This window comes from Somniosus microcephalus, chromosome 19 (assembly GCF_052327205.1).
Source record: "Somniosus microcephalus isolate GS21.2 chromosome 19, FLI_Smic_1.0, whole genome shotgun sequence".
Taxonomy (NCBI): Eukaryota; Metazoa; Chordata; class Chondrichthyes; order Squaliformes; family Somniosidae; genus Somniosus; species Somniosus microcephalus.
In genome coordinates, this window is record NC_141005.1 from 23718726 (window position 1) to 23742377 (window position 23652).

At 46.5% G+C, this 23652-nt stretch overlaps 5 non-coding genes and 5 pseudogenes across 5 annotated transcripts; all 10 read right to left on the reverse strand.

Annotated features, from left to right (window-relative positions):
- Positions 1-585: 585 nt before the first annotated feature.
- LOC147104059 (5S ribosomal RNA) lies at positions 586-704 on the reverse strand. Its single transcript, XR_015072853.1, has one exon. It is a non-coding gene; the product is annotated as a 5S ribosomal RNA (ribosomal RNA).
- Positions 705-3125: 2421 nt separating this feature from the next.
- Positions 3126-3244, reverse strand: LOC147104060 (5S ribosomal RNA). The gene has a single exon (XR_015072812.1). It is a non-coding gene; the product is annotated as a 5S ribosomal RNA (ribosomal RNA).
- A 2427-nt stretch (positions 3245-5671) lies between these two features.
- On the reverse strand, positions 5672-5791 carry LOC147104061 (5S ribosomal RNA; annotated as a pseudogene).
- Positions 5792-8218: 2427 nt separating this feature from the next.
- LOC147104062 (5S ribosomal RNA) lies at positions 8219-8338 on the reverse strand (annotated as a pseudogene).
- A 2417-nt stretch (positions 8339-10755) lies between these two features.
- Positions 10756-10874, reverse strand: LOC147104063 (5S ribosomal RNA). The gene has a single exon (XR_015072711.1). It is a non-coding gene; the product is annotated as a 5S ribosomal RNA (ribosomal RNA).
- Positions 10875-13301: 2427 nt separating this feature from the next.
- On the reverse strand, positions 13302-13420 carry LOC147104064 (5S ribosomal RNA; annotated as a pseudogene).
- A 2415-nt stretch (positions 13421-15835) lies between these two features.
- Positions 15836-15954, reverse strand: LOC147104065 (5S ribosomal RNA; annotated as a pseudogene).
- A 2427-nt stretch (positions 15955-18381) lies between these two features.
- On the reverse strand, positions 18382-18500 carry LOC147104066 (5S ribosomal RNA). Its single transcript, XR_015072825.1, has one exon. It is a non-coding gene; the product is annotated as a 5S ribosomal RNA (ribosomal RNA).
- Positions 18501-20917: 2417 nt separating this feature from the next.
- LOC147104067 (5S ribosomal RNA) lies at positions 20918-21037 on the reverse strand (annotated as a pseudogene).
- Positions 21038-23464: 2427 nt separating this feature from the next.
- Positions 23465-23583, reverse strand: LOC147104068 (5S ribosomal RNA). Its single transcript, XR_015072614.1, has one exon. It is a non-coding gene; the product is annotated as a 5S ribosomal RNA (ribosomal RNA).
- Positions 23584-23652: the final 69 nt, after the last annotated feature.

The window sequence follows — 23652 nt, forward strand, 5'->3', positions numbered from 1 at the left end:
TGCTGTAAATTTCTATGACTCTGCCTGATCATGTGACATCTGCCCACACGACTTCTACAAATGTTATTACATTGTAGCCAGGATTGTTTAGTTTCCAATTCCGCCCATTTTGAAGCCAGGTCTCCGTTATGGCTACTATTGCATAACCCCATGTGGCAACTTGCGCCTGCAACTCGTCAATCTTATTTGTAACGCTCCTCGCATTAACACACATGCATTTCAACAGCATGCTAGTTGGCTTTGCTTTTTTCCTGAATTTAACTGCTGCTCTTTCTACATTCTTCTTTGTTCTGTTGCTGTTTGTCCCTCTGAGTTTTCTATGCACCTTGTCTCTCCTCTCTGCTGCTGTGTCCTGGTGGCCCTCCGCCAGTGTGTGTATTTTGGCTATCTTATTTTCTTCTTCTGCTTATTTCGGCCCTGTGTCTGGAGCCCCTTGCATTTGTGTAGCAGCAGGAGAATGTGCAGCGAAGAAATGGTCAAAGGAAAGCGAGAGAGAGAGACAGAGAGAGAGAGCAGCAAAAAGGATGTTGATTGATTAAGAGCAGTGTGTGCGCAAAACGTTGAGCAGCCTGTGGCGGCAGCAAAAGCCTACTGCACCCGGTATTCCCAGGCAGTCTCCCATCCAAGTACTAACCAGGCCTGACTCTGCTTAGCTTCCGAGATCAGACGAGATCGGGCGTATTCAGACTAGTATGGCCGTAGGCATATGCTAGCTGGCTTTCTCTTTACTTAAAGCTGTCGCCCATTTTTTTCTCTTCTACGCATTCATACAAGTATTCAACACTCAATTTACATTTACAAATTTTACTCCTCCCGCAACCCCCCACCCCCCCTCCACCTCTTCTTGCTGCTCTGCCTCCCACACAAACAAACTACAAGCCCAACCCTTCATTGCCTTCTATTCAAATATTACATCAAATAAACATGCTCAAACACCAAGTCTTAAGGGCTGTAGCATCTTTCAAACTGGACAAATACCCAGGCCCGCATCAAATCTATCCCACACTCTTAAGAGAAGTAAGACACCAAATAGCACAGGCTCTCACCATCATTTTACAATCCTCTCTGGCTACAGGTGTGGTGCCCGACCACTGGAGGACTGCTAACGTGCTACCGTTCTTTCAAAAGGGAGAGAGGGATAGACCGCATAATTACAGGCCAGTCAGCCTAACCTCGGTGGTGGGAAAATTATTGGAAAAAGTTCTGAGGGACAGGAGAAATCTTCATTTAGAAAGACACGGATTAATCAGGGACAGTCAGCATGGATTTCTTAACGGAAGGTCGTGTCTGACTAACGCAATTCAATTTTTCGAGGAGGTAACAAGGAGGGTCGATGAGGGTAGTGCCTTTGATGTAGTCTATATGGATTTTAGCAAGGCTTTTGATAAGGTCCCGCATGCCAGATTGGTCACGAAAGTAAAAGCCCATGGGATCCAAGGCAAAGTGGCAAGTTGGATCCAAAATTGGCTCAGAGGCAGGAAACAAAGGGTAATGGTCGAAGGGTGTTTTTGTGACCGGAAGGCTGTTTCCAGTGGGGTTCCGCAGGGCTCACAGAATCACAGAAACCCCACAGTGCAGATAGAGGCCATTTCGGCCCATCGAGCCTGCACCGACTCAGTACTGGGCCCTTTGCTTTTTCTGGTATATATCAATGATTTGGATTTGAATGTAGGAAGTATGATTAAGAAGTTTGCAGATGATACAAAAATTGGCCGTGTGGTTAATAATGAAACAGAATGCTGTAGACTGCAGGAAGATATCAATGGACTCGTCTAGTGGGCAGAACAGTGGCAAATGGAATTCAGTTGGAATACACAATAAATGGTAGGACACTGAGAAATGCAGAGGATCAGCGGGACCTTGGAGTGCATGTCCACAGATCCCTGAAGGTAGCAGGACAGGTAGATAAAGTGGTTAAGCAGGCATACGGGATACTTGCCTTTATTAGCCGAGGCGTAGAATATAAGAGCGGGGAGCTTATGCTTCAACTGTATAAAACACTAGTTAGGCCGCAGCTAGAGTGCCGCGTGCAGTTCTGGTCACCACATTACAAGAAGGATGCGATTGCACTAGAGAAGGTGCAGAGGAGATTTCCGAGGATGTTGCCTGGGCTGGGGAATTTTAGTTATGAGGAAAGATTGGATAGGCTGGGGTTGTTTTCTTTGGAACACAGGAGGCTGAGGCGAGACCTAATTGAGGTGTGTAAAATTATGAGGGGCCGAGATAGAGTGGATAGGAAGGACCTATTTCCCTTAGCAGAAGGGTCAATAATAGATTTCAAGTAATTGGTAGGAGGTTTACAGGGAATTTGAGGAGACATTTTTTCACCCAGTGAATGGTGGGGGTCTGGAATGCACTGCCTGAAAGGGTGGTAGAGGCAGAAACCCTCATCACGTTTAAAAAGTACTTGGATATGCACTTGAACTGCCGTAACCTACAAGGCTACGGACCAAGTGCTGTAAAGTGGGATTTGGGTGGATTGCTCTTTGTCGGCTGGCACGGACAAGATGGGCCGAATGGCCTCCTTCTGTGCTGTAAATTTCTATGATTCTGCCTGATCATGTGACATCTGCCCACACGACTTCTACAAATGTTATTACATTGTAGCCAGGATTGTTTAGTTTCCAATTCCGCCCATTTTGAAGCCAGGTCTCCGTTATGGCTACTATTGCATAACCCCATGTGGCAACTTGCGCCTGCAACTCGTCAATCTTATTTGTAACACTCCTCGCATTAACACACATGCATTTCAACAGCATGCTAGTTGGCTTTGCTTTTTTCCTGAATTTAACTGCTGCTCTTTCTACATTCTTCTTTGTTCTGTTGCTGTTTGTCCCTCCGAGTTTTCTATGCACCTTGTCTCTCCTCTCTGCTGCTGTGTCCTGGTGGCCCTCCGCCAGTGTGTGCATTTTGGCTATCTTATTTTCTTCTTCTGCTTATTTCGGCCCTGTGTCTGGAGCCCCTTGCATTTGTGTAGCAGCAGGAGAATGTGCAGCGAAGAAATGGTCAAAGGAAAGCGAGAGAGAGAGAGAGAGAGAGAGAGCAGCAAAAAGGATGTTGATTGATTAAGAGCAGTGTGTGCGCGTGTGTGTGCAAAACGTTGAGCAGCCTGTGGCGGCAGCAAAAGCCTACTGCACCCGGTATTCCCAGGCAGTCTCCCATCCAAGTACTAACCAGGCCTGACTCTGCTTAGCTTCCGAGATCAGACGAGATCGGGCGCATTCAGACTAGTATGGCCGTAGGCATATGCTAGCTGGCTTTCTCTTTACTTAAAGCTGTCGCCCATTTTTTTCTCTTCTACGCATTCATACAAGTATTCAACACTCAATTTACATTTACAAATTTTACTCCTCCCGCAACCCCCCACCCCCCCTCCACCTCTTCTTGCTGCTCTGCCTCCCACACAAACAAACTACAAGCCCAACCCTTCATTGCCTTCTATTCAAATATTACATCAAATAAACATGCTCAAACACCAAGTCTTAAGGGCTGTAGCATCTTTCAAACTGGACAAATACCCAGGCCCGCATCAAATCTATCCCACACTCTTAAGAGAAGTAAGACACCAAATAGCACAGGCTCTCACCATCATTTTACAATCCTCTCTGGCTACAGGTGTGGTGCCCGACCACTGGAGGACTGCTAACGTGCTACCGTTCTTTCAAAAGGGAGAGAGGGATAGACCGCATAATTACAGGACAGTCAGCCTAACCTCGGTGGTGGGAAAATTATTGGAAAAAGTTCTGAGGGACAGGAGAAATCTTCATTTAGAAAGACACGGATTAATCAGGGACAGTCAGCATGGATTTCTTAACGGAAGGTCGTGTCTGACTAACGCAATTCAATTTTTCAAGGAGGTAACAAGGAGGGTCGATGAGGGTAGTGCCTTTGATGTAGTCTATATGGATTTTAGCAAGGCTTTTGATAAGGTCCCGCATGCCAGATTGGTCACGAAAGTAAAAGCCCATGGGATCCAAGGCAAAGTGGCAAGTTGGATCCAAAATTGGCTCAGAGGCAGGAAACAAAGGGTAATGGTCGAAGGGTGTTTTTGTGACCGGAAGGCTGTTTCCAGTGGGGTTCCGCAGGGCTCACAGAATCACAGAAACCCCACAGTGCAGATAGAGGCCATTTCGGCCCATCGAGCCTGCACCGACTCAGTACTGGGCCCTTTGCTTTTTCTGGTATATATCAATGATTTGGATTTGAATGTAGGAAGTATGATTAAGAAGATTGCAGATGATACAAAAATTGGCCGTGTGGTTAATAATGAAACAGAATGCTGTAGACTGCAGGAAGATATCAATGGACTCGTCTAGTGGGCAGAACAGTGGCAAATGGAATTCAGTTGGAATACACAATAAATGGTAGGACACTGAGAAATGCAAAGGATCAGCGGGACCTTGGCGTGCATGTCCACAGATCCCTGAAGGTAGCAGGACAGGTAGATAAAGTGGTTAAGCAGGCATACGGGATACTTGCCTTTATTAGCCGAGGCGTAGAATATAAGAGCAGGGAGGTTATGCTTCAACTGTATAAAACACTAGTTAGGCCGCAGCTAGAGTGCCGCGTGCAGTTCTGGTCACCACATTACAAGAAGGATGCGATTGCACTAGAGAAGGTGCAGAGGAGATTTCCGAGGATGTTGCCTGGGCTGGGGAATTTTAGTTATGAGGAAAGATTGGATAGGCTGGGGTTGTTTTCTTTGGAACACAGGAGGCTGAGGCGAGACCTAATTGAGGTGTGTAAAATTATGAGGGGCCGAGATAGAGTGGATAGGAAGGACCTATTTCCCTTAGCAGAAGGGTCAATAATAGATTTCAAGTAATTGGTAGGAGGTTTACAGGGAATTTGAGGAGACATTTTTTCACCCAGTGAATGGTGGGGGTCTGGAATGCACTGCCTGAAAGGGTGGTAGAGGCAGAAACCCTCATCACGTTTAAAAAGTACTTGGATATGCACTTGAACTGCCGTAACCTACAAGGCTACGGACCAAGTGCTGTAAAGTGGGATTTGGGTGGATTGCTCTTTGTCGGCTGGCACGGACAAGATGGGCCGAATGGCCTCCTTCTGTGCTGTAAATTTCTATGATTCTGCCTGATCATGTGACATCTGCCCACACGACTTCTACAAATGTTATTACATTGTAGCCAGGATTGTTTAGTTTCCAATTCCGCCCATTTTGAAGCCAGGTCTCCGTTATGGCTACTATTGCATAACCCCATGTGGCAACTTGCGCCTGCAACTCGTCAATCTTATTTGTAACACTCCTCGCATTAACACACATGCATTTCAACAGCATGCTAGTTGGCTTTGCTTTTTTCCTGAATTTAACTGCTGCTCTTTCTACATTCTTCTTTGTTCTGTTGCTGTTTGTCCCTCCGAGTTTTCTATGCACCTTGTCTCTCCTCTCTGCTGCTGTGTCCTGGTGGCCCTCCGCCAGTGTGTGTATTTTGGCTATCTTATTTTCTTCTTCTGCTTATTTCGGCCCTGTGTCTGGAGCCCCTTGCATTTGTGTAGCAGCAGGAGAATGTGCAGCGAAGAAATGGTCAAAGGAAAGCGAGAGAGAGAGAGAGAGAGAGAGAGAGAGAGCAGCAAAAAGGATGTTGATTGATTAAGAGCAGTGTGTGCGCGTGTGTGTGCAAAACGTTGAGCAGCCTGTGGCGGCAGCAAAAGCCTACTGCACCTGGTATTCCCAGGCAGTCTCCCATCCAAGTACTAACCAGGCCTGACTCTGCTTAGCTTCACGAGATCAGACGAGATCGGGCGCATTCAGACTAGTATGGCCGTAGGCATATGCTGGCTGGCTTTCTCTTTACTTAAAGCTGTCGCCCATTTTTTTCTCTTCTACGCATTCATACAAGTATTCAACACTCAATTTACATTTACAAATTTTACTCCTCCCGCAACCCCCCACCCCCCCTCCACCTCTTCTTGCTGCTCTGCCTCCCACACAAACAAACTACAAGCCCAACCCTTCATTGCCTTCTATTCAAATATTACATCAAATAAACATGCTCAAACACCAAGTCTTAAGGGCTGTAGCATCTTTCAAACTGGACAAATACCCAGGCCCGCATCAAATCTATCCCACACTCTTAAGAGAAGTAAGACACCAAATAGCACAGGCTCTCACCATCATTTTACAATCCTCTCTGGCTACAGGTGTGGTGCCCGACCACTGGAGGACTGCTAACGTGCTACCGTTCTTTCAAAAGGGAGAGAGGGATAGACCGCATAATTACAGGCCAGTCAGCCTAACCTCGGTGGTGGGAAAATTATTGGAAAAAGTTCTGAGGGACAGGAGAAATCTTCATTTAGAAAGACACGGATTAATCAGGGACAGTCAGCATGGATTTCTTAACGGAAGGTCGTGTCTGACTAACGCAATTCAATTTTTCGAGGAGGTAACAAGGAGGGTCGATGAGGGTAGTGCCTTTGATGTAGTCTATATGGATTTTAGCAAGGCTTTTGATAAGGTCCCGCATGCCAGATTGGTCACGAAAGTAAAAGCCCATGGGATCCAAGGCAAAGTGGCAAGTTGGATCCAAAATTGGCTCAGAGGCAGGAAACAAAGGGTAATGGTCGAAGGGTGTTTTTGTGACCGGAAGGCTGTTTCCAGTGGGGTTCCGCAGGGCTCACAGAATCACAGAAACCCCACAGTGCAGATAGAGGCCATTTCGGCCCATCGAGCCTGCACTGACTCAGTACTGGGCCCTTTGCTTTTTCTGGTATATATCAATGATTTGGATTTGAATGTAGGAAGTATGATTAAGAAGTTTGCAGATGATACAAAAATTGGCCGTGTGGTTAATAATGAAACAGAATGCTGTAGACTGCAGGAAGATATCAATGGACTCGTCTAGTGGGCAGAACAGTGGCAAATGGAATTCAGTTGGAATACACAATAAATGGTAGGACACTGAGAAATGCAGAGGATCAGCGGGACCTTGGAGTGCATGTCCACAGATCCCTGAAGGTAGCAGGACAGGTAGATAAAGTGGTTAAGCAGGCATACGGGATACTTGCCTTTATTAGCCGAGGCGTAGAATATAAGAGCGGGGTGGTTATGCTTCAACTGTATAAAACACTAGTTAGGCCGCAGCTAGAGTGCCGCGTGCAGTTCTGGTCACCACATTACAAGAAGGATGCGATTGCACGAGAGAAGGTGCAGAGGAGATTTCCGAGGATGTTGCCTGGGCTGGGGAATTTTAGTTATGAGGAAAGATTGGATAGGCTGGGGTTGTTTTCTTTGGAACACAGGAGGCTGAGGCGAGACCTAATTGAGGTGTGTAAAATTATGAGGGGCCGAGATAGAGTGGATAGGAAGGACCTATTTCCCTTAGCAGAAGGGTCAATAATAGATTTCAAGTAATTGGTAGGAGGTTTACAGGGAATTTGAGGAGACATTTTTTCACCCAGTGAATGGTGGGGGTCTGGAATGCACTGCCTGAAAGGGTGGTAGAGGCAGAAACCCTCATCACGTTTAAAAAGTACTTGGATATGCACTTGAACTGCCGTAACCTACAAGGCTACGGACCAAGTGCTGTAAAGTGGGATTTGGGTGGATTGCTCTTTGTCGGCTGGCACGGACAAGATGGGCCGAATGGCCTCCTTCTGTGCTGTAAATTTCTATGATTCTGCCTGATCATGTGACATCTGCCCACACGACTTCTACAAATGTTATTACATTGTAGCCAGGATTGTTTAGTTTCCAATTCCGCCCATTTTGAAGCCAGGTCTCCGTTATAGCTACTATTGCATAACCCCATGTGGCAACTTGCGCCTGCAACTCGTCAATCTTATTTGTAACGCTCCTCGCATTAACACACATGCATTTCAACAGCATGCTAGTTGGCTTTGCTTTTTTCCTGAATTTAACTGCTGCTCTTTCTACATTCTTCTTTGTTCTGTTGCTGTTTGTCCCTCCGAGTTTTCTATGCACCTTGTCTCTCCTCTCTGCTGCTGTGTCCTGGTGGCCCTCCGCCAGTGTGTGTATTTTGGCTATCTTATTTTCTTCTTCTGCTTATTTCGGCCCTGTGTCTGGAGCCCCTTGCATTTGTGTAGCAGCAGGAGAATGTGCAGCGAAGAAATGGTCAAAGGAAAGCGAGAGAGAGAGACAGAGAGAGAGAGAGAGAGCAGCAAAAAGGATGTTGATTGATTAAGAGCAGTGTGTGCGCGTGTGTGTGCAAAACGTTGAGCAGCCTGTGGCGGCAGCAAAAGCCTACTGCACCCGGTATTCCCAGGCGGTCTCCCATCCAAGTACTAACCAGGCCTGACTCTGCTTAGTTTCCAGAGATCAGACGAGATCGGGCGTATTCAGACTATTACGGCCATAGGCATATGCTAGCTGGCTTTCTCTTTACTTAAAGCTGTCGCCCATTTTTTTCTCTTCTACGCATTCATACAAGTATTCAACACTCAATTTACATTTACAAATTTTACTCCTCCCGCAACCCCCCACCCCCCCTCCACCTCTTCTTGCTGCTCTGCCTCCCACACAAACAAACTACAAGCCCAACCCTTCATTGCCTTCTATTCAAATATTACATCAAATAAACATGCTCAAACACCAAGTCTTAAGGGCTGTAGCATCTTTCAAACTGGACAAATACCCAGGCCCGCATCAAATCTATCCCACACTCTTAAGAGAAGTAAGACACCAAATAGCACAGGCTCTCACCATCATTTTACAATCCTCTCTGGCTACAGGTGTGGTGCCCGACCACTGGAGGACTGCTAACGTGCTACCGTTCTTTCAAAAGGGAGAGAGGGATAGACCGCATAATTACAGGCCAGTCAGCCTAACCTCGGTGGTGGGAAAATTATTGGAAAAAGTTCTGAGGGACAGGAGAAATCTTCATTTAGAAAGACACGGATTAATCAGGGACAGTCAGCATGGATTTCTTAACGGAAGGTCGTGTCTGACTAACGCAATTCAATTTTTCGAGGAGGTAACAAGGAGGGTCGATGAGGGTAGTGCCTTTGATGTAGTCTATATGGATTTTAGCAAGGCTTTTGATAAGGTCCCGCATGCCAGATTGGTCACGAAAGTAAAAGCCCATGGGATCCAAGGCAAAGTGGCAAGTTGGATCCAAAATTGGCTCAGAGGCAGGAAACAAAGGGTAATGGTCGAAGGGTGTTTTTGTGACCGGAAGGCTGTTTCCAGTGGGGTTCCGCAGGGCTCACAGAATCACAGAAACCCCACAGTGCAGATAGAGGCCATTTCGGCCCATCGAGCCTGCACCGACTCAGTACTGGGCCCTTTGCTTTTTCTGGTATATATCAATGATTTGGATTTGAATGTAGGAAGTATGATTAAGAAGTTTGCAGATGATACAAAAATTGGCCGTGTGGTTAATAATGAAACAGAATGCTGTAGACTGCAGGAAGATATCAATGGACTCGTCTAGTGGGCAGAACAGTGGCAAATGGAATTCAGTTGGAATACACAATAAATGGTAGGACACTGAGAAATGCAGAGGATCAGCGGGACCTTGGAGTGCATGTCCACAGATCCCTGAAGGTAGCAGGACAGGTAGATAAAGTGGTTAAGCAGGCATACGGGATACTTGCCTTTATTAGCCGAGGCGTAGAATATAAGAGCGGGGAGCTTATGCTTCAACTGTATAAAACACTAGTTAGGCCGCAGCTAGAGTGCCGCGTGCAGTTCTGGTCACCACATTACAAGAAGGATGCGATTGCACTAGAGAAGGTGCAGAGGAGATTTCCGAGGATGTTGCCTGGGCTGGGGAATTTTAGTTATGAGGAAAGATTGGATAGGCTGGGGTTGTTTTCTTTGGAACACAGGAGGCTGAGGCGAGACCTAATTGAGGTGTGTAAAATTATGAGGGGCCGAGATAGAGTGGATAGGAAGGACCTATTTCCCTTAGCAGAAGGGTCAATAATAGATTTCAAGTAATTGGTAGGAGGTTTACAGGGAATTTGAGGAGACATTTTTTCACCCAGTGAATGGTGGGGGTCTGGAATGCACTGCCTGAAAGGGTGGTAGAGGCAGAAACCCTCATCACGTTTAAAAAGTACTTGGATATGCACTTGAACTGCCGTAACCTACAAGGCTACGGACCAAGTGCTGTAAAGTGGGATTTGGGTGGATTGCTCTTTGTCGGCTGGCACGGACAAGATGGGCCGAATGGCCTCCTTCTGTGCTGTAAATTTCTATGATTCTGCCTGATCATGTGACATCTGCCCACACGACTTCTACAAATGTTATTACATTGTAGCCAGGATTGTTTAGTTTCCAATTCCGCCCATTTTGAAGCCAGGTCTCCGTTATGGCTACTATTGCATAACCCCATGTGGCAACTTGCGCCTGCAACTCGTCAATCTTATTTGTAACACTCCTCGCATTAACACACATGCATTTCAACAGCATGCTAGTTGGCTTTGCTTTTTTCCTGAATTTAACTGCTGCTCTTTCTACATTCTTCTTTGTTCTGTTGCTGTTTGTCCCTCCGAGTTTTCTATGCACCTTGTCTCTCCTCTCTGCTGCTGTGTCCTGGTGGCCCTCCGCCAGTGTGTGTATTTTGGCTATCTTATTTTCTTCTTCTGCTTATTTCGGCCCTGTGTCTGGAGCCCCTTGCATTTGTGTAGCAGCAGGAGAATGTGCAGCGAAGAAATGGTCAAAGGAAAGCGAGAGAGAGAGAGAGAGAGAGCAGCAAAAAGGATGTTGATTGATTAAGAGCAGTGTGTGCGCGTGTGTGTGCAAAACGTTGAGCAGCCTGTGGCGGCAGCAAAAGCCTACTGCACCTGGTATTCCCAGGCAGTCTCCCATCCAAGTACTAACCAGGCCTGACTCTGCTTAGCTTCCGAGATCAGACGAGATCGGGCGCATTCAGACTAGTATGGCCGTAGGCATATGCTAGCTGGCTTTCTCTTTACTTAAAGCTGTCGCCCATTTTTTTCTCTTCTACGCATTCATACAAGTATTCAACACTCAATTTACATTTACAAATTTTACTCCTCCCGCAACCCCCCACCCCCCCTCCACCTCTTCTTGCTGCTCTGCCTCCCACACAAACAAACTACAAGCCCAACCCTTCATTGCCTTCTATTCAAATATTACATCAAATAAACATGCTCAAACACCAAGTCTTAAGGGCTGTAGCATCTTTCAAACTGGACAAATACCCAGGCCCGCATCAAATCTATCCCACACTCTTAAGAGAAGTAAGACACCAAATAGCACAGGCTCTCACCATCATTTTACAATCCTCTCTGGCTACAGGTGTGGTGCCCGACCACTGGAGGACTGCTAACGTGCTACCGTTCTTTCAAAAGGGAGAGAGGGATAGACCGCATAATTACAGGCCAGTCAGCCTAACCTCGGTGGTGGGAAAATTATTGGAAAAAGTTCTGAGGGACAGGAGAAATCTTCATTTAGAAAGACACGGATTAATCAGGGACAGTCAGCATGGATTTCTTAACGGAAGGTCGTGTCTGACTAACGCAATTCAATTTTTTGAGGAGGTAACAAGGAGGGTCGATGAGGGTAGTGCCTTTGATGTAGTCTATATGGATTTTAGCAAGGCTTTTGATAAGGTCCCGCATGCCAGATTGGTCACGAAAGTAAAAGCCCATGGGATCCAAGGCAAAGTGGCAAGTTGGATCCAAAATTGGCTCAGAGGCAGGAAACAAAGGGTAATGGTCGAAGGGTGTTTTTGTGACTGGAAGGCTGTTTCCAGTGGGGTTCCGCAGGGCTCACAGAATCACAGAAACCCCACAGTGCAGATAGAGGCCATTTCGGCCCATCGAGCCTGCACTGACTCAGTACTGGGCCCTTTGCTTTTTCTGGTATATATCAATGATTTGGATTTGAATGTAGGAAGTATGATTAAGAAGTTTGCAGATGATACAAAAATTGGCCGTGTGGTTAATAATGAAACAGAATGCTGTAGACTGCAGGAAGATATCAATGGACTCGTCTAGTGGGCAGAACAGTGGCAAATGGAATTCAGTTGGAATACACAATAAATGGTAGGACACTGAGAAATGCAGAGGATCAGCGGGACCTTGGAGTGCATGTCCACAGATCCCTGAAGGTAGCAGGACAGGTAGATAAAGTGGTTAAGCAGGCATACGGGATACTTGCCTTTATTAGCCGAGGCGTAGAATATAAGAGCGGGGTGGTTATGCTTCAACTGTATAAAACACTAGTTAGGCCGCAGCTAGAGTGCCGCGTGCAGTTCTGGTCACCACATTACAAGAAGGATGCGATTGCACGAGAGAAGGTGCAGAGGAGATTTCCGAGGATGTTGCCTGGGCTGGGGAATTTTAGTTATGAGGAAAGATTGGATAGGCTGGGGTTGTTTTCTTTGGAACACAGGAGGCTGAGGCGAGACCTAATTGAGGTGTGTAAAATTATGAGGGGCCGAGATAGAGTGGATAGGAAGGACCTATTTCCCTTAGCAGAAGGGTCAATAATAGATTTCAAGTAATTGGTAGGAGGTTTACAGGGAATTTGAGGAGACATTTTTTCACCCAGTGAATGGTGGGGGTCTGGAATGCACTGCCTGAAAGGGTGGTAGAGGCAGAAACCCTCATCACGTTTAAAAAGTACTTGGATATGCACTTGAACTGCCGTAACCTACAAGGCTACGGACCAAGTGCTGTAAAGTGGGATTTGGGTGGATTGCTCTTTGTCGGCTGGCACGGACAAGATGGGCCGAATGGCCTCCTTCTGTGCTGTAAATTTCTATGATTCTGCCTGATCATGTGACATCTGCCCACACGACTTCTACAAATGTTATTACATTGTAGCCAGGATTGTTTAGTTTCCAATTCCGCCCATTTTGAAGCCAGGTCTCCGTTATAGCTACTATTGCATAACCCCATGTGGCAACTTGCGCCTGCAACTCGTCAATCTTATTTGTAACGCTCCTCGCATTAACACACATGCATTTCAACAGCATGCTAGTTGGCTTTGCTTTTTTCCTGAATTTAACTGCTGCTCTTTCTACATTCTTCTTTGTTCTGTTGCTGTTTGTCCCTCCGAGTTTTCTATGCACCTTGTCTCTCCTCTCTGCTGCTGTGTCCTGGTGGCCCTCCGCCAGTGTGTGTATTTTGGCTATCTTATTTTCTTCTTCTGCTTATTTCGGCCCTGTGTCTGGAGCCCCTTGCATTTGTGTAGCAGCAGGAGAATGTGCAGCGAAGAAATAGTCAAAGGAAAGCGAGAGAGAGAGACAGAGAGAGAGAGAGAGAGCAGCAAAAAGGATGTTGATTGATTAAGAGCAGTGTGTGCGCGTGTGTGTGCAAAACGTTGAGCAGCCTGTGGCGGCAGCAAAAGCCTACTGCACCCGGTATTCCCAGGCGGTCTCCCATCCAAGTACTAACCAGGCCTGACTCTGCTTAGCTTCCGAGATCAGACGAGATCGGGCGTATTCAGACTAGTATGGCCGTAGGGATATGCTAGCTGGCTTTCTCTTTACTTAAAGCTGTCGCCCATTTTTTTCTCTTCTACGCATTCATACAAGTATTCAACACTCAATTTACATTTACAAATTTTACTCCTCCCGCAACCCCCCACCCCCCCTCCACCTCTTCTTGCTGCTCTGCCTCCCACACAAACAAACTACAAGCCCAACCCTTCATTGCCTTCTATTCAAATATTACATCAAATAAACATGCTCAAACACCAAGTCTTAAGGGCTGTAGCATCTTTCAAACTGGACAAATACCCAGGCCCGCATCAAATCTATCCCACACTCTTAAGAGAAGTAAGACACCAAATAGCACAGGCTCTCACCATCATTTTACAATCCTCTCTGGCTACAGGTGTGGTGCCCGACCACTGGAGGACTGCTAACGTGCTACCGTTCTTTCAAAAGGGAGAGAGGGATAGACCGCATAATTACAGGACAGTCAGCCTAACCTCGGTGGTGGGAAAATTATTGGAAAAAGTTCTGAGGGACAGGAGAAATCTTCATTTAGAAAGACACGGATTAATCAGGGACAGTCAGCATGGATTTCTTAACGGAAGGTCGTGTCTGACTAACGCAATTCAATTTTTCGAGGAGGTAACAAGGAGGGTCGATGAGGGTAGTGCCTTTGATGTAGTCTATATGGATTTTAGCAAGGCTTTTGATAAGGTCCCGCATGCCAGATTGGTCACGAAAGTAAAAGCCCATGGGATCCAAGGCAAAGTGGCAAGTTGGATCCAAAATTGGCTCAGAGGCAGGAAACAAAGGGTAATGGTCGAAGGGTGTTTTTGTGACCGGAAGGCTGTTTCCAGTGGGGTTCCGCAGGGCTCACAGAATCACAGAAACCCCACAGTGCAGATAGAGGCCATTTCGGCCCATCGAGCCTGCACCGACTCAGTACTGGGCCCTTTGCTTTTTCTGGTATATATCAATGATTTGGATTTGAATGTAGGAAGTATGATTAAGAAGTTTGCAGATGATACAAAAATTGGCCGTGTGGTTAATAATGAAACAGAATGCTGTAGACTGCAGGAAGATATCAATGGACTCGTCTAGTGGGCAGAACAGTGGCAAATGGAATTCAGTTGGAATACACAATAAATGGTAGGACACTGAGAAATGCAAAGGATCAGCGGGACCTTGGCGTGCATGTCCACAGATCCCTGAAGGTAGCAGGACAGGTAGATAAAGTGGTTAAGCAGGCATACGGGATACTTGCCTTTATTAGCCGAGGCGTAGAATATAAGAGCGGGGAGGTTATGCTTCAACTGTATAAAACACTAGTTAGGCCGCAGCTAGAGTGCCGCGTGCAGTTCTGGTCACCACATTACAAGAAGGATGCGATTGCACTAGAGAAGGTGCAGAGGAGATTTCCGAGGATGTTGCCTGGGCTGGGGAATTTTAGTTATGAGGAAAGATTGGATAGGCTGGGGTTGTTTTCTTTGGAACACAGGAGGCTGAGGCGAGACCTAATTGAGGTGTGTAAAATTATGAGGGGCCGAGATAGAGTGGATAGGAAGGACCTATTTCCCTTAGCAGAAGGGTCAATAATAGATTTCAAGTAATTGGTAGGAGGTTTACAGGGAATTTGAGGAGACATTTTTTCACCCAGTGAATGGTGGGGGTCTGGAATGCACTGCCTGAAAGGGTGGTAGAGGCAGAAACCCTCATCACGTTTAAAAAGTACTTGGATATGCACTTGAACTGCCGTAACCTACAAGGCTACGGACCAAGTGCTGTAAAGTGGGATTTGGGTGGATTGGTCTTTGTCGGCTGGCACGGACAAGATGGGCCGAATGGCCTCCTTCTGTGCTGTAAATTTCTATGATTCTGCCTGATCATGTGACATCTGCCCACACGACTTCTACAAATGTTATTACATTGTAGCCAGGATTGTTTAGTTTCCAATTCCGCCCATTTTGAAGCCAGGTCTCCGTTATGGCTACTATTGCATAACCCCATGTGGCAACTTGCGCCTGCAACTCGTCAATCTTATTTGTAACACTCCTCGCATTAACACACATGCATTTCAACAGCATGCTAGTTGGCTTTGCTTTTTTCCTGAATTTAACTGCTGCTCTTTCTACATTCTTCTTTGTTCTGTTGCTGTTTGTCCCTCCGAGTTTTCTATGCACCTTGTCTCTCCTCTCTGCTGCTGTGTCCTGGTGGCCCTCCGCCAGTGTGTGTATTTTGGCTATCTTATTTTCTTCTTCTGCTTATTTCGGCCCTGTGTCTGGAGCCCCTTGCATTTGTGTAGCAGCAGGAGAATGTGCAGCGAAGAAATGGTCAAAGGAAAGCGAGAGAGAGAGAGAGAGAGAGCAGCAAAAAGGATGTTGATTGATTAAGAGCAGTGTGTGCGCGTGTGTGCAAAACGTTGAGCAGCCTGTGGCGGCAGCAAAAACCTACTGCACCTGGTATTCCCAGGCAGTCTCCCATCCAAGTACTAACCAGGCCTGACTCTGCTTAGTTTCCGAGATCAGACAAGATCGGGCGCATTCAGACTAGTATGGCCGCAGGCATATGCTAGCTGGCTTTCTCTTTACTTAAAGCTGTCGCCCATTTTTTTCTCTTCTACGCATTCATACAAGTATTCAACACTCAATTTACATTTACAAATTTTACTCCTCCCGCAACCCCCCACCCCCCCTCCACCTCTTCTTGCTGCTCTGCCTCCCACACAAACAAACTACAAGCCCAACCCTTCATTGCCTTCTATTCAAATATTACATCAAATAAACATGCTCAAACACCAAGTCTTAAGGGCTGTAGCATCTTTCAAACTGGACAAATACCCAGGCCCGCATCAAATCTATCCCACACTCTTAAGAGAAGTAAGACACCAAATAGCACAGGCTCTCACCATCATTTTACAATCCTCTCTGGCTACAGGTGTGGTGCCCGACCACTGGAGGACTGCTAACGTGCTACCGTTCTTTCAAAAGGGAGAGAGGGATAGACCGCATAATTACAGGCCAGTCAGCCTAACCTCGGTGGTGGGAAAATTATTGGAAAAAGTTCTGAGGGACAGGAGAAATCTTCATTTAGAAAGACACGGATTAATCAGGGACAGTCAGCATGGATTTCTTAACGGAAGGTCGTGTCTGACTAACGCAATTCAATTTTTCGAGGAGGTAACAAGGAGGGTCGATGAGGGTAGTGCCTTTGATGTAGTCTATATGGATTTTAGCAAGGCTTTTGATAAGGTCCCGCATGCCAGATTGGTCACGAAAGTAAAAGCCCATGGGATCCAAGGCAAAGTGGCAAGTTGGATCCAAAATTGGCTCAGAGGCAGGAAACAAAGGGTAATGGTCGAAGGGTGTTTTTGTGACCGGAAGGCTGTTTCCAGTGGGGTTCCGCAGGGCTCACAGAATCACAGAAACCCCACAGTGCAGATAGAGGCCATTTCAGCCCATCGAGCCTGCACCGACTCAGTACTGGGCCCTTTGCTTTTTCTGGTATATATCAATGATTTGGATTTGAATGTAGGAAGTATGATTAAGAAGTTTGCAGATGATACAAAAATTGGCCGTGTGGTTAATAATGAAACAGAATGCTGTAGACTGCAGGAAGATATCAATGGACTCGTCTAGTGGGCAGAACAGTGGCAAATGGAATTCAGTTGGAATACACAATAAATGGTAGGACACTGAGAAATGCAGAGGATCAGCGGGACCTTGGAGTGCATGTCCACAGATCCCTGAAGGTAGCAGGACAGGTAGATAAAGTGGTTAAGCAGGCATACGGGATACTTGCCTTTATTAGCCGAGGCGTAGAATATAAGAGCGGGGAGCTTATGCTTCAACTGTATAAAACACTAGTTAGGCCGCAGCTAGAGTGCCGCGTGCAGTTCTGGTCACCACATTACAAGAAGGATGCGATTGCACTAGAGAAGGTGCAGAGGAGATTTCCGAGGATGTTGCCTGGGCTGGGGAATTTTAGTTATGAGGAAAGATTGGATAGGCTGGGGTTGTTTTCTTTGGAACACAGGAGGCTGAGGCGAGACCTAATTGAGGTGTGTAAAATTATGAGGGGCCGAGATAGAGTGGATAGGAAGGACCTATTTCCCTTAGCAGAAGGGTCAATAATAGATTTCAAGTAATTGGTAGGAGGTTTACAGGGAATTTGAGGAGACATTTTTTCACCCAGTGAATGGTGGGGGTCTGGAATGCACTGCCTGAAAGGGTGGTAGAGGCAGAAACCCTCATCACGTTTAAAAAGTACTTGGATATGCACTTGAACTGCCGTAACCTACAAGGCTACGGACCAAGTGCTGTAAAGTGGGATTTGGGTGGATTGCTCTTTGTCGGCTGGCACGGACAAGATGGGCCGAATGGCCTCCTTCTGTGCTGTAAATTTCTATGATTCTGCCTGATCATGTGACATCTGCCCACACGACTTCTACAAATGTTATTACATTGTAGCCAGGATTGTTTAGTTTCCAATTCCGCCCATTTTGAAGCCAGGTCTCCGTTATGGCTACTATTGCATAACCCCATGTGGCAACTTGCGCCTGCAACTCGTCAATCTTATTTGTAACGCTCCTCGCATTAACACACATGCATTTCAACAGCATGCTAGTTGGCTTTGCTTTTTTCCTGAATTTAACTGCTGCTCTTTCTACATTCTTCTTTGTTCTGTTGCTGTTTGTCCCTCCGAGTTTTCTATGCACCTTGTCTCTCCTCTCTGCTGCTGTGTCCTGGTGGCCCTCCGCCAGTGTGTGTATTTTGGCTATCTTATTTTCTTCTTCTGCTTATTTCGGCCCTGTGTCTGGAGCCCCTTGCATTTGTGTAGCAGCAGGAGAATGTGCAGCGAAGAAATGGTCAAAGGAAAGCGAGAGAGAGAGAGAGAGAGAGAGAGAAAGAGCAGCAAAAAGGATGTTGATTGATTAAGAGCAGTGTGTGCGCGTGTGTGTGCAAAACGTTGAGCAGCCTGTGGCGGCAGCAAAAGCCTACTGCACCCGGTATTCCCAGGCAGTCTCCCATCCAAGTACTAACCAGGCCTAACTCTGCTTAGCTTCCGAGATCAGACGAGATCGGGCGTATTCAGACTAGTATGGCCGTAGGCATAGGCTAGCTGGCTTTCTCTTTACTTAAAGCTGTCGCCCATTTTTTTCTCTTCTACGCATTCATACAAGTATTCAACACTCAATTTACATTTACAAATTTTACTCCTCCCGCAACCCCCCACCCCCCCTCCACCTCTTCTTGCTGCTCTGCCTCCCACACAAACAAACTACAAGCGCAACCCTTCATTGCCTTCTATTCAAATATTACATCAAATAAACATGCTCAAACACCAAGTCTTAAGGGCTGTAGCATCTTTCAAACTGGACAAATACCCAGGCCCGCATCAAATCTATCCCACACTCTTAAGAGAAGTAAGACACCAAATAGCACAGGCTCTCACCATCATTTTACAATCCTCTCTGGCTACAGGTGTGGTGCCCGACCACTGGAGGACTGCTAACGTGCTACCGTTCTTTCAAAAGGGAGAGAGGGATAGACCGCATAATTACAGGCCAGTCAGCCTAACCTCGGTGGTGGGAAAATTATTGGAAAAAGTTCTGAGGGACAGGAGAAATCTTCATTTAGAAAGACACGGATTAATCAGGGACAGTCAGCATGGATTTCTTAACGGAAGGTCGTGTCTGACTAACGCAATTCAATTTTTCGAGGAGGTAACAAGGAGGGTCGATGAGGGTAGTGCCTTTGATGTAGTCTATATGGATTTTAGCAAGGCTTTTGATAAGGTCCCGCATGCCAGATTGGTCACGAAAGTAAAAGCCCATGGGATCCAAGGCAAAGTGGCAAGTTGGATCCAAAATTGGCTCAGAGGCAGGAAACAAAGGGTAATGGTCGAAGGGTGTTTTTGTGACCGGAAGGCTGTTTCCAGTGGGGTTCCGCAGGGCTCACAGAATCACAGAAACCCCACAGTGCAGATAGAGGCCATTTCGGCCCATCGAGCCTGCACTGACTCAGTACTGGGCCCTTTGCTTTTTCTGGTATATATCAATGATTTGGATTTGAATGTAGGAAGTATGATTAAGAAGTTTGCAGATGATACAAAAATTGGCCGTGTGGTTAATAATGAAACAGAATGCTGTAGACTGCAGGAAGATATCAATGGACTCGTCTAGTGGGCAGAACAGTGGCAAATGGAATTCAGTTGGAATACACAATAAATGGTAGGACACTGAGAAATGCAAAGGATCAGCGGGACCTTGGCGTGCATGTCCACAGATCCCTGAAGGTAGCAGGACAGGTAGATAAAGTGGTTAAGCAGGCATACGGGATACTTGCCTTTATTAGCCGAGGCGTAGAATATAAGAGCGGGGAGGTTATGCTTCAACTGTATAAAACACTAGTTAGGCCGCAGCTAGAGTGCCGCGTGCAGTTCTGGTCACCACATTACAAGAAGGATGCGATTGCACTAGAGAAGGTGCAGAGGAGATTTCCGAGGATGTTGCCTGGGCTGGGGAATTTTAGTTATGAGGAAAGATTGGATAGGCTGGGGTTGTTTTCTTTGGAACACAGGAGGCTGAGGCGAGACCTAATTGAGGTGTGTAAAACTATGAGGGGCCGAGATAGAGTGGATAGGAAGGACCTATTTCCCTTAGCAGAAGGGTCAATAATAGATTTCAAGTAATTGGTAGGAGGTTTACAGGGAATTTGAGGAGACATTTTTTCACCCAGTGAATGGTGGGGGTCTGGAATGCACTGCCTGAAAGGGTGGTAGAGGCAGAAACCCTCATCACGTTTAAAAAGTACTTGGATATGCACTTGAACTGCCGTAACCTACAAGGCTACGGACCAAGTGCTGTAAAGTGGGATTTGGGTGGATTGCTCTTTGTCGGCTGGCACGGACAAGATGGGCCGAATGGCCTCCTTCTGTGCTGTAAATTTCTATGATTCTGCCTGATCATGTGACATCTGCCCACACGACTTCTACAAATGTTATTACATTGTAGCCAGGATTGTTTAGTTTCCAATTCCGCCCATTTTGAAGCCAGGTCTCCGTTATGGCTACTATTGCATAACCCCATGTGGCAACTTGCGCCTGCAACTCGTCAATCTTATTTGTAACACTCCTCGCATTAACACACATGCATTTCAACAGCATGCTAGTTGGCTTTGCTTTTTTCCTGAATTTAACTGCTGCTCTTTCTACATTCTTCTTTGTTCTGTTGCTGTTTGTCCCTCCGAGTTTTCTATGCACCTTGTCTCTCCTCTCTGCTGCTGTGTCCTGGTGGCCCTCCGCCAGTGTGTGTATTTTGGCTATCTTATTTTCTTCTTCTGCTTATTTCGGCCCTGTGTCTGGAGCCCCTTGCATTTGTGTAGCAGCAGGAGAATGTGCAGCGAAGAAATGGTCAAAGGAAAGCGAGAGAGAGAGAGAGAGAGAGCAGCAAAAAGGATGTTGATTGATTAAGAGCAGTGTGTGCGCGTGTGTGTGCAAAACGTTGAGCAGCCTGTGGCGGCAGCAAAAGCCTACTGCACCTGGTATTCCCAGGCAGTCTCCCATCCAAGTACTAACCAGGCCTGACTCTGCTTAGCTTCACGAGATCAGACGAGATCGGGCGCATTCAGACTAGTATGGCCGTAGGCATATGCTGGCTGGCTTTCTCTTTACTTAAAGCTGTCGCCCATTTTTTTCTCTTCTACGCATTCATACAAGTATTCAACACTCAATTTACATTTACAAATTTTACTCCTCCCGCAACCCCCCACCCCCCCTCCACCTCTTCTTGCTGCTCTGCCTCCCACACAAACAAACTACAAGCCCAACCCTTCATTGCCTTCTATTCAAATATTACATCAAATAAACATGCTCAAACACCAAGTCTTAAGGGCTGTAGCATCTTTCAAACTGGACAAATACCCAGGCCCGCATCAAATCTATCCCACACTCTTAAGAGAAGTAAGACACCAAATAGCACAGGCTCTCACCATCATTTTACAATCCTCTCTGGCTACAGGTGTGGTGCCCGACCACTGGAGGACTGCTAACGTGCTACCGTTCTTTCAAAAGGGAGAGAGGGATAGACCGCATAATTACAGGCCAGTCAGCCTAACCTCGGTGGTGGGAAAATTATTGGAAAAAGTTCTGAGGGACAGGAGAAATCTTCATTTAGAAAGACACGGATTAATCAGGGACAGTCAGCATGGATTTCTTAACGGAAGGTCGTGTCTGACTAACGCAATTCAATTTTTCGAGGAGGTAACAAGGAGGGTCGATGAGGGTAGTGCCTTTGATGTAGTCTATATGGATTTTAGCAAGGCTTTTGATAAGGTCCCGCATGCCAGATTGGTCACGAAAGTAAAAGCCCATGGGATCCAAGGCAAAGTGGCAAGTTGGATCCAAAATTGGCTCAGAGGCAGGAAACAAAGGGTAATGGTCGAAGGGTGTTTTTGTGACCGGAAGGCTGTTTCCAGTGGGGTTCCGCAGGGCTCACAGAATCACAGAAACCCCACAGTGCAGATAGAGGCCATTTCGGCCCATCGAGCCTGCACTGACTCAGTACTGGGCCCTTTGCTTTTTCTGGTATATATCAATGATTTGGATTTGAATGTAGGAAGTATGATTAAGAAGTTTGCAGATGATACAAAAATTGGCCGTGTGGTTAATAATGAAACAGAATGCTGTAGACTGCAGGAAGATATCAATGGACTCGTCTAGTGGGCAGAACAGTGGCAAATGGAATTCAGTTGGAATACACAATAAATGGTAGGACACTGAGAAATGCAGAGGATCAGCGGGACCTTGGAGTGCATGTCCACAGATCCCTGAAGGTAGCAGGACAGGTAGATAAAGTGGTTAAGCAGGCATACGGGATACTTGCCTTTATTAGCCGAGGCGTAGAATATAAGAGCGGGGTGGTTATGCTTCAACTGTATAAAACACTAGTTAGGCCGCAGCTAGAGTGCCGCGTGCAGTTCTGGTCACCACATTACAAGAAGGATGCGATTGCACGAGAGAAGGTGCAGAGGAGATTTCCGAGGATGTTGCCTGGGCTGGGGAATTTTAGTTATGAGGAAAGATTGGATAGGCTGGGGTTGTTTTCCTTGGAACACAGGAGGCTGAGGCGAGACCTAATTGAGGTGTGTAAAATTATGAGGGGCCGAGATAGAGTGGATAGGAAGGACCTATTTCCCTTAGCAGAAGGGTCAATAATAGATTTCAAGTAATTGGTAGGAGGTTTACAGGGAATTTGAGGAGACATTTTTTCACCCAGTGAATGGTGGGGGTCTGGAATGCACTGCCTGAAAGGGTGGTAGAGGCAGAAACCCTCATCACGTTTAAAAAGTACTTGGATATGCACTTGAACTGCCGTAACCTACAAGGCTACGGACCAAGTGCTGTAAAGTGGGATTTGGGTGGATTGCTCTTTGTCGGCTGGCACGGACAAGATGGGCCGAATGGCCTCCTTCTGTGCTGTAAATTTCTATGATTCTGCCTGATCATGTGACATCTGCCCACACGACTTCTACAAATGTTATTACATTGTAGCCAGGATTGTTTAGTTTCCAATTCCGCCCATTTTGAAGCCAGGTCTCCGTTATAGCTACTATTGCATAACCCCATGTGGCAACTTGCGCCTGCAACTCGTCAATCTTATTTGTAACGCTCCTCGCATTAACACACATGCATTTCAACAGCATGCTAGTTGGCTTTGCTTTTTTCCTGAATTTAACTGCTGCTCTTTCTACATTCTTCTTTGTTCTGTTGCTGTTTGTCCCTCCGAGTTTTCTATGCACCTTGTCTCTCCTCTCTGCTGCTGTGTCCTGGTGGCCCTCCGCCAGTGTGTGTATTTTGGCTATCTTATTTTCTTCTTCTGCTTATTTCGGCCCTGTGTCTGGAGCCCCTTGCATTTGTGTAGCAGCAGGAGAATGTGCAGCGAAGAAATGGTCAAAGGAAAGCGAGAGAGAGAGACAGACAGAGAGAGAGAGAGCAGCAAAAAGGATGTTGATTGATTAAGAGCAGTGTGTGCGCGTGTGTGTGCAAAACGTTGAGCAGCCTGTGGCGGCAGCAAAAGCCTACTGCACCCGGTATTCCCAGGCGGTCTCCCATCCAAGTACTAACCAGGCCTGACTCTGCTTAGCTTCCGAGATCAGACGAGATCGGGCGTATTCAGACTAGTATGGCCGTAGGCATATGCTAGCTGGCTTTCTCTTTACTTAAAGCTGTCGCCCATTTTTTTCTCTTCTACGCATTCATACAA